This window comes from Cryptomeria japonica, chromosome 3 (genome assembly GCF_030272615.1).
Source record: "Cryptomeria japonica chromosome 3, Sugi_1.0, whole genome shotgun sequence".
Classification (NCBI taxonomy): Eukaryota; Viridiplantae; Streptophyta; class Pinopsida; order Cupressales; family Cupressaceae; genus Cryptomeria; species Cryptomeria japonica.
Window position 1 is genome coordinate 476,111,631 of NC_081407.1, and position 8,846 is coordinate 476,120,476.

An 8,846-nucleotide genomic window follows, 5' to 3' on the forward strand; every position below is an offset into this window, starting at 1 on the left:
TTATGAAACAAACACCACTCAACAAAGGAAAGGTGGATCCTTAGAAAGAAGAGAGATAAATAAATAATTTCCCCCCAATTATAAGGAAAATGAGAAGAATTACACAATCCTATAAGGAAAGATTAGGCATAAGCAAATGCACAATGTACTTACATGAATAAATATACAATGCAAGAAAAGACATTAGCATATGTAAAATGCAACTCAAAAGAAGTGGTAATCTTAAAAGATAGAGAGAAAGAAAGAAAGATCACATATTCCCCTAAGGAGAGATTAATCATAAGAGACATACCATTGAAATAAAAGATATCAACACATGAAAAATGCAACCCATAAAGGGCATAGTGATACATTAGATAGAAAGAGAGAGAGTGAAAAAGCCATCTTTGCCCCCTATCAAGAGGACAAGGAAAAGAACTACACATCTTCTAAAGAGAGATTATTCATAAGAGACATGCCATTTCAAACAAGGAATAGATCCTAACCAAGGAACATAAATGTGCTTGCATGAAAGATAACTCTATGCAAGAAAGGACATCAAATTATGAATAACACAACACAAAAGAAGGGGTAATTTTCAAAGAGAAAGAAAGAGGAAGAAGAAGGTTCACACAAGTTCTATAAGGAGAGATTATTCATAATAAATGCACCGTTTCAAGCAAGGAATAGGTCTCGTCCAAGGAACAAACATGTTCTCGCATGAAGGATAATTTCATGCAAGAAAAGACATCAAGTTATAAATAATGCAATCCATAAAGGGAATAGTGAAACCTTAGAAATAGGAAAGATAGAGGAGAAATCATGTTGCCACCTCAAAATATTTGATGTTGAAGAATTACCACCTCTAATGGAAAAGAGCCCTCAATTAAGTTTACTACTTGTGTCATAGGGTGAGGAGAAACATGAGGGTGAAAGGAGTGCTAAGGCACTACCTTTTCACCAAGAAAGTGAGCAAGATTGATTGAAAGACATATACAAGCACAATCGTATTGTTCTTGAACAAATTCCTTAAATGCTTTACACTTTCCAAGACGATGAGAACCACCATGATGAAAAAGACAATATCCATTTCCTTCTTTATGTTTATTGCTGAACTTCACAAAAGGAAAAACAACATTCTTGTCATACTTCATTTTCCAAAAGATTCTAGTTGCTAATCTTTCTTGATCATTAATGAGTGCGTAGGCTTATTCTTTTGAGATTGAGGACAAGAGATATTATTAGAAGAAGAAGGATTGTCATCCATGATTTTAACTTTACCATTATTGATAAGTTCTTTTATTGAATTTTGAACAAAAATGAGCTTTTGAAAAAGAAGCACTTTTACGGGAGCGAATGACTTGTTGTCTTGCAAGATGATCTTTGAAGTCTTGAATCCTAAGGAGTTCATCCATAGGAGATTTATTATTATTTCCTAGGCCTTCTATGGTAATTTGTGTAGGAGGGTTTATAGGGACTCAAATTCCTTGTTCAAATTTTCCAAGTCATTGTCCTCTAAAACCTTGTTTTGATATTATGTTAAATCCACTCTTATAAGAATCTTTTAATTGAGAAGGCAGGGGAACATTATAATAAATTTCTTTGAAGTTTGTAATGTAAAGATGTTTCAAAGGAATGAAAGTATTAGCAGATTGAACATATGAGAATTCAAAATCAAAGTTATGGTTTCATTTGCATAATGAAAATTCTTATAGTTTTTAAAAAGTCAATGGAGTTCATGATTCGAACCAAACATAGAAATCGATGTTTTTAAGTCAAACAAAGAAAGAGATTCAACCATGACTTTATATATTTGGAGAGTCTTTAATTTCAAAGAAGTGATAATTTATTACAAATCATCTAAATGATTTAAATTGATTGTGAGTAACTAGGTTGAATTGATATTAAATTGGATGAAGATGATAGAATTAGGTATTATTTTACTCTACTCATTAATCAATTCATGAGAAAATCTAATTATTGTTGTTAGTGGCAATGTCTATACACGTAAAATAGATATGCTTGTTATTATACTATTAAGCAGAGTATTAAGAAAAAATTCATAGATGAATGCTCCAATGATGTTGTATATGTTAAGAGTAGATCTAAGAAAAGAGGGTGCAAGGATAGCGGATAGGGAAATATTTGTATTGAAGGATAGGTCTAAGTCTCTTAGTAAAAACAAAGTAAAATGTTCAAATTGCAAGAAAAATGACCACATTAAGAAAGAGCATATACTTATAAAAATAAATAGGGATGATTATTCATCTACTATAAAATATTTGGATAGTGATGTTAGTGGTGATGCATTTTTTGTATGAGTTAACATTATTAATGACGATTCATGGCTGATTAATTCAGATATCTTATCTTAGATTAGTCTTTATAAGGGGCTTTTCTTATAATACAAGAAATATGATGGTGGTGAGAGTTTCTTCATGACAATAGTTCTCACAAAATTATTTATTAATAAAAGTTAAAACTAGTATGCAATGATACTAGAGTGGAAAGCCTAAGTTTTGATGTTAAATGCATATTCTAGGGATTTTTAGAATTTTGATTTATGTCTCTAAAATGAATCGTGTTGATTCATATGTCAATTTTTTATAATAAAAAAATGGTTACATGTTAGCTAGAGAGAGTTTAGTGTTGGCTAAGGGGAGTTCATTTGGTACCTTATTTAAAATGGAAGCTTTCACTTTATCTAATTGAACCTTTTGATTCAACTATGTTGTGACCCCATAAATTGGGTCGCATTGTTGAAAAAGATTTAAGAACCTTGGTCAATAAAGATATGATAGTTGGTTTGTTAGATTATTTTGTTGGTTTCAATTTTTGTGAACATTTTTCTATTTGATAATTTTAAGAGTTGAATTTAATTTTGGTAGTACTAGAACACAAGAAATTTAAGAGTTTATACGCAATGGCCTTTTTGATCTTGAGGGTCTTCCTTCTATTGCTAAATCTCGACATTAAGTTTCACAATATTATGTTTCCCTTATTGATGACTTCTTTAGATATATTTGGATTTGTTTTTTGAGACATAATCTTAAAGTTTTTTGCAAGTTAAAAAATTTAAGGTTGTAGAAAATCATATGGATGGGAACATAAAAATATTAAGCTCAAATAATAGGGATACCATTACTCTAGATAATTTGATATCCTCTTGAAATATGTAAGTGTTGTGAAACAAAAAGGAACTTCTTCTATGCTACCACAAATAGAGTAGTAGAAAAGAGGAACACAATATTAATGGCTAGAAGTAGAAGTATGTTATGTAATGTTAAAAAAATAATCTTTTTGGGCTAAAGTTGTTAGTATTGTTTTTAATTTAATAAAGTGCTCTTCTATTACTACTCTAGTTGATTATAACACACCATATGAAATATGGATTGGTAAGTTGGTTATGAGAGTTATGTTCATCTACGTAAAGGAAATCATCAAAGTTATATAAATGAAAGTAGTGCATTGTAATAATTTGGTTTTTAAGAAATTTAGATTTTTATTAAATGTGGAATAACAAAAAGAAGAAGAAAATAAAAGGTGATGAGGAGCACCAACATGCACTTGAGCTTCATTAGTAGAAAAATAGAAATAAATGACTAAAAAAACTACTAAAAATGGACTATAAATGACCAAACTTGGTCACGTGACCAATGTTAGTTTATTGCCGGTCATTTATAACGTGACCAAATTTAGGACTAAACCATTTTGGTCATTTTGTTGGTTGTTTTGATTGATCAATTTGATCGTTTATTTGGTCATTGGTTTAACCATTAATTGGGTCATTGATTTAGCCCTTAATTTGGTCATTGGTTTAGTCATTAATTTAGTCGTTGATTGTTGTTGATTGGTCATTTATTTAGTCATTCTAATAATTAATTATTGTCAATTGGTAGTATATTTAGTCATTTTTATTCATCGATTTCCGTCCATTGTTTGTAGATTTAGTCATTTTTATCAAAACGGTTAGAAGATAGTGACTATTATTTGTTGGAACACAGTGATAAATGGGGTTTGATAACAATAATGAAATGGAGATTCAAATTCTACATTAAGTTGTTTGCATATGAATGTTTATACTGTCAAACTCATAGGTAAATTTAAAGAATTATATATATATATATATACCTTCCACTTGGGTTGGGTTGGGAATTGTAGTTAGTGACCCCCAATTGTTTCTTTAGGCAAATAGTAGGGGGTGGGAAACTATAGTTCTGTATAGACACCATTTTAGGGCATCATTAAACTACCTATAGAAGCCGTAGGGGCCCACCCTAGCCGAATAGTAAGGGATCTACCACTAGCCTATAGAATGGTAGGGGGTGTGGCCCCAATTCTATATATGTTCCAGGGATTAGCCGTTGGGTGGGAGGCCCTACCTACCTATCTGACAGGCCAAAAACTATAGTTCCAGCCAGAGTTTGGCTTTCTAGATAAACCAATTAGAATTCGAGGAAGTGGATATAGGTAGTCGACCTTCGCTCGGTTCAATAAAATGCAGAACCATAGGCTTATTCCTCACCCATATGACCATCTCAAAATAGGTTGGGCAGAAAGAGAAATGATCAATCGGATAATTCTCTAGCACAACCTACATGATTAGTCAAACCTATACATTGGTAGGATAGGAAAGATAGGGGTGGTAATACAGAACATGAAAGGCAATGACCGGAATAGGAATGTACAAGTAAAGCAAGTAATATGGCCAAAGGGAAGGTCATGGGTTTTCTTTTGCTGCCATTGATCCTTTACAAGATTAGTAGTTTCGGTGCACCTCCCCACTATTATAGTTCTGATTCCTGTCGAGCCTTTGATACTTATGAGCTTAGTTTATGCTCTGACTCCAAGTCCTAGCTATGCTTCTTCTCTCAGGATGTGTCTATTTTGGCTCCAAAACGACAGTATGGATTGACTAACACGCGTGTTAGTCGCGCGTTTTACACCATCGATTTTGCAATTACCGGCCGCGATTGACTAACCTATTGCTAACACGTTGTACAAAAGGTCCGTTTTGGAGCTAGAATAGACGCATCCCTTCTCGCACATCTACCTACGATGTCTATGCCTTCGCTCTACCTGACTTTGTCCTTTGGGGAGTTTATAGATTGCAATTGGTTGCCTTTTCGTTGTGGGTTTCACCACCTAAACTTATGTTACCCTTGATGTTGTGTCTTTCTCTTTAATAGGAAGGGACACTCCTAACTATCGAATTCATGCGATTGGAACTGGTTCAAATGCCACCCCTATGTATGAATGACCCATCATGGGAGCATGCAAGTGACTCCGTACCTTCATCCAGTTGTATCTTCATTCATACGTGCACCTTCGTTCCAAGTGCAGTTCGAGCGAGTTTACCTTGAATCATTTGATCCCGAAGAGGCATAGACAAGGATAAAGGCAATAATTAGACCCACAAAGAGAGAGTCGGTTATGAATCTACCATAGCTACGATGTCTCAATCCTGATCTACACTTGCACCTACCCTTGTCTTTCTTAGTACAGGCCTAAAGAAACTAAAGGGTTGTTTCTCGAAATGGAAGGTATGCAGCTGGTATAAGAACTGCAACTGGTAGGTAAGGAACTGCTTAACCAATTACTAAATCTACTCAAGCTACTAGATCTACTGCTTAGTAAGCTGCTGAATCACTTGCGCTTAACTAATAAAATCTACTTAATGCGACATGTGAGCTCTACCTGCATAGAGAGCAGGTAAGTATAAATAACTAGCTATGTTGCTTTTGCTGGATCAACTGGGTCAACAAGTGGTAGTACCTCTGCTATTGCCTCTCCTACTACCGGATCCCCCATTGTTTCTATAGGCAATTGGCTCAACATCGATCAATGGCTAGAACCAGTTCAAATGCTTGCATAGGATGGTCAAAGAGTAGGAAAAAGCAAAGTCATCAGTTGCAGGAGCAAGGATGGTATCATGGTAGCATAGCTTATTTTAGTTTCGATATACAATGATGCTCTATTTTATAAGTGATTCCCCCACATTTTTCTGGCCAAGTAGTGATGCTCTGATCGTAAAGATAGTTCCAAAGCCAGCAGTATAGATAGAGGCAGACCTACCAGCATCAAGAAAATCCCTTCCATATCGATACCGAGATCTAGCAGGAGCGGAGACAGGCCAGGCATTTGTATTCCGAAACTAGAAACAGTAGTGTGCGTTTTGCCCCTAAAATTTTATGGTCCGTTGGCAAACCAAACTAACTTGGCCATTTGAATAAGCAACCCAGACAGTTGTTTTACGGGCATGGAGTGTTTCATTCAGGAAGCTATACACATATTTGGGTGGGCGTTTTCCTAGGTAAACCAGACACTGGATCAGGGAAGCATTTCAATTGGTAAAGTCAATGCAGTAGTTTGGCTGACCTTTCCTTTACACATGAGTTCAAGGCATGGTGTATTTAAGTGAAGGAACTAGACACACGAAGGGGTGTTTCAATAATCAACCCAAACACTTGTTTTACAAACATGGAGCATTTCAATGTGTCAAGCCTACACAATAATGGGCGTTTTACTTACACTAGACTCACCGAAAAAGGACTAAGAGAGTAGGGCATAACTTTTTGGTAGAACTAAAGTTTGGACCCCTCCATTTCCTCTCGTACATGACTAGGGAGAGTAGGAAGAGAATCTGAAGGAACAGATTGAGTTGTTTCATATCCACTTCTAGATCGAGAGTCCGTAGTTCTGGCATTTCCGATCGTAGATCCAGATGCGAAGACAAAAAGAAGTTGACATCTCTATGGGTTGTCCCAAGAAATTTATGGCAGTCATATGACCTAAAATTTTGATATTTTGATTAATGAATTGATCATCCCATAGAATATATAGGGCCTTTCGAACTATAGTTCCGGGAGAAATGAACAGGTCACAGATAGATTCCCGGGTGAGGGGGACTCGATAGGGGTGGGGAGAGTAGTCCGCGAGGAGAATTCAAGCTAGCCATTCTACCTGGGGCTGATCACTACGCATAAGTTGATGGGGCCATTGATCAATGGATTGTCACGCATAAGTGGGGCTAATCATTACGCATAAGTCGATGGGGCCATTGATCAATGGATTGTTACGCATAAGTCGATGGGGCTGATCACTATGCATAAGTCGATGGGGCCATTGATTTGCAGATTAATGTTATAACATTTTTATGTGCTTTGAGATATGCACACCTATATGTCACTATACTTGGTGTCTTCAAAACTATGATTGCCATTAGCACTGCATTTTCATAACCATTAGAGTTCTATTGAGCAAATGTTTGTTGTTTCTAACAGTGACACTTTTATTCACTGTCATAAATGATAAATGTTTACCTGATAGAAATATAATGATTATGAAAATGCAAGACTCTTATCTCTGTCATAATATAAGAGGGCATCACGTTAGGCTCAACCCTTGTAGGTGCCCATTTTACTCCACATGTTGTGATGTTTATGATAATGGTTTAAAGTATTCAGTAATGAACATAATACATGTACCTGCATAGTGAACAAACATGTTGGATAAAACAATGAAGTTCTGATTTGCTTATGATCTTGATGAATCCCAATGATGGTTCTTTGCTTTTCTTTGATAGATAAAATGACTGCATAATTGATCTGATGTATTGTGAGGGCAAATTGTGCATCAGTTAATGATGTGCAAGTAAAGATCTGGAATCCCGAGCTCTAACATATTCTCTCCTATCTCCTTGCAGGTATTTTTGGATGGCGAAGCAACTGGAGCTAGAGATAGAGAATTCAACTATGAGATTCGTCATTTTTTTGTACTTCATTCTCATATGCATTGTTTTCTTTTATGATGCATCATTTTAATTATTCCCACGGCTTGTGTGGGACATTATATCTTTAACATTTATGAATAAAGAAAACAATATTTTGATATTTAAAGCTATGTAATTTTCTTCTCTTTCAAATACTTTCATGAATATGTTATTCATTGATTGCATTTCTTTTTCAGAAAATAATACTTAGTAGAATTTAAATGTGTGCCTCTACCTTTTAAGCTGTAAACACTTTTCTAGCTCTATCTGAGTGAGTTGGGAGCAAAATTAGTTGACAACTACAAATGTACATTGTATGCATTAGCAAAGACTTTGTACGAGTACATAATAATCGCAAGTTATACATGAAAAAAAATTTGCTCACAGTTTTCTAGATAGTGAAGAATGAACTATAATAGGTTTTCTAAGAGCTATTGCAATAGGAGGGCAGTGATCATTTGCATCTAAAGCCCCATATGGCCACCATTTAATTGTTCTCAAGTGTCATTTCTACAAGAAAACTGCCTATCAGTCAATCACCAAATGTATAAATACATCAACTCTTCAATGGTACTTCAAAAATTAGAAATGTAGTTTGTTTGACGATCTACAACTTCCATCAATTTTGTAGCAATGGACCTTGCCTATTCACATGAACCTTCATAGATCTACATAAAGAAAACAAAACCAACTATTTCTATTAATATATAGAACATATGAGGAATTCATACAAATTAATATCTTATTTGAATGATAGAACAAAAATCTAGTTTTATAGTTTTTCTCTGATATTTCCCAACTTGCACAAGATTTATAGAAAATTGGTGGTCTATGAAGCATTCTAATCTACTAGTATTTTATGTCATTAGAAGGTGTTATAAGAGAAATAATGGTTGTTTACCTTTGTATTGAGAATGAAGATATAATGCTCCTCAATATTAGCACCATTTGCATGAAGGATTTCAAGGTGCAGTTCATGGAGAATGAGGGAGACACAAAAGGCAATTGCAGTGTTTCATTTGAATGAGCTTGATATTCACCTCATTATCAACAATAAGAGCACCTATAAGAGCTTGATTTCACTATTTTGGCAATT

General features: G+C 34.7%; 1 long non-coding RNA gene across 1 annotated transcript; it reads left to right on the top strand.

Moving 5' to 3' along the window:
- Nucleotides 1-5,109: 5,109 nt before the first annotated feature.
- LOC131029560 (uncharacterized) lies at nucleotides 5,110-7,911 on the top strand. The gene is made up of 2 exons (XR_009102794.1): nucleotides 5,110-5,555; nucleotides 7,685-7,911. It is a non-coding gene; the product is annotated as an uncharacterized LOC131029560 (long non-coding RNA).
- Nucleotides 7,912-8,846: the final 935 nt, after the last annotated feature.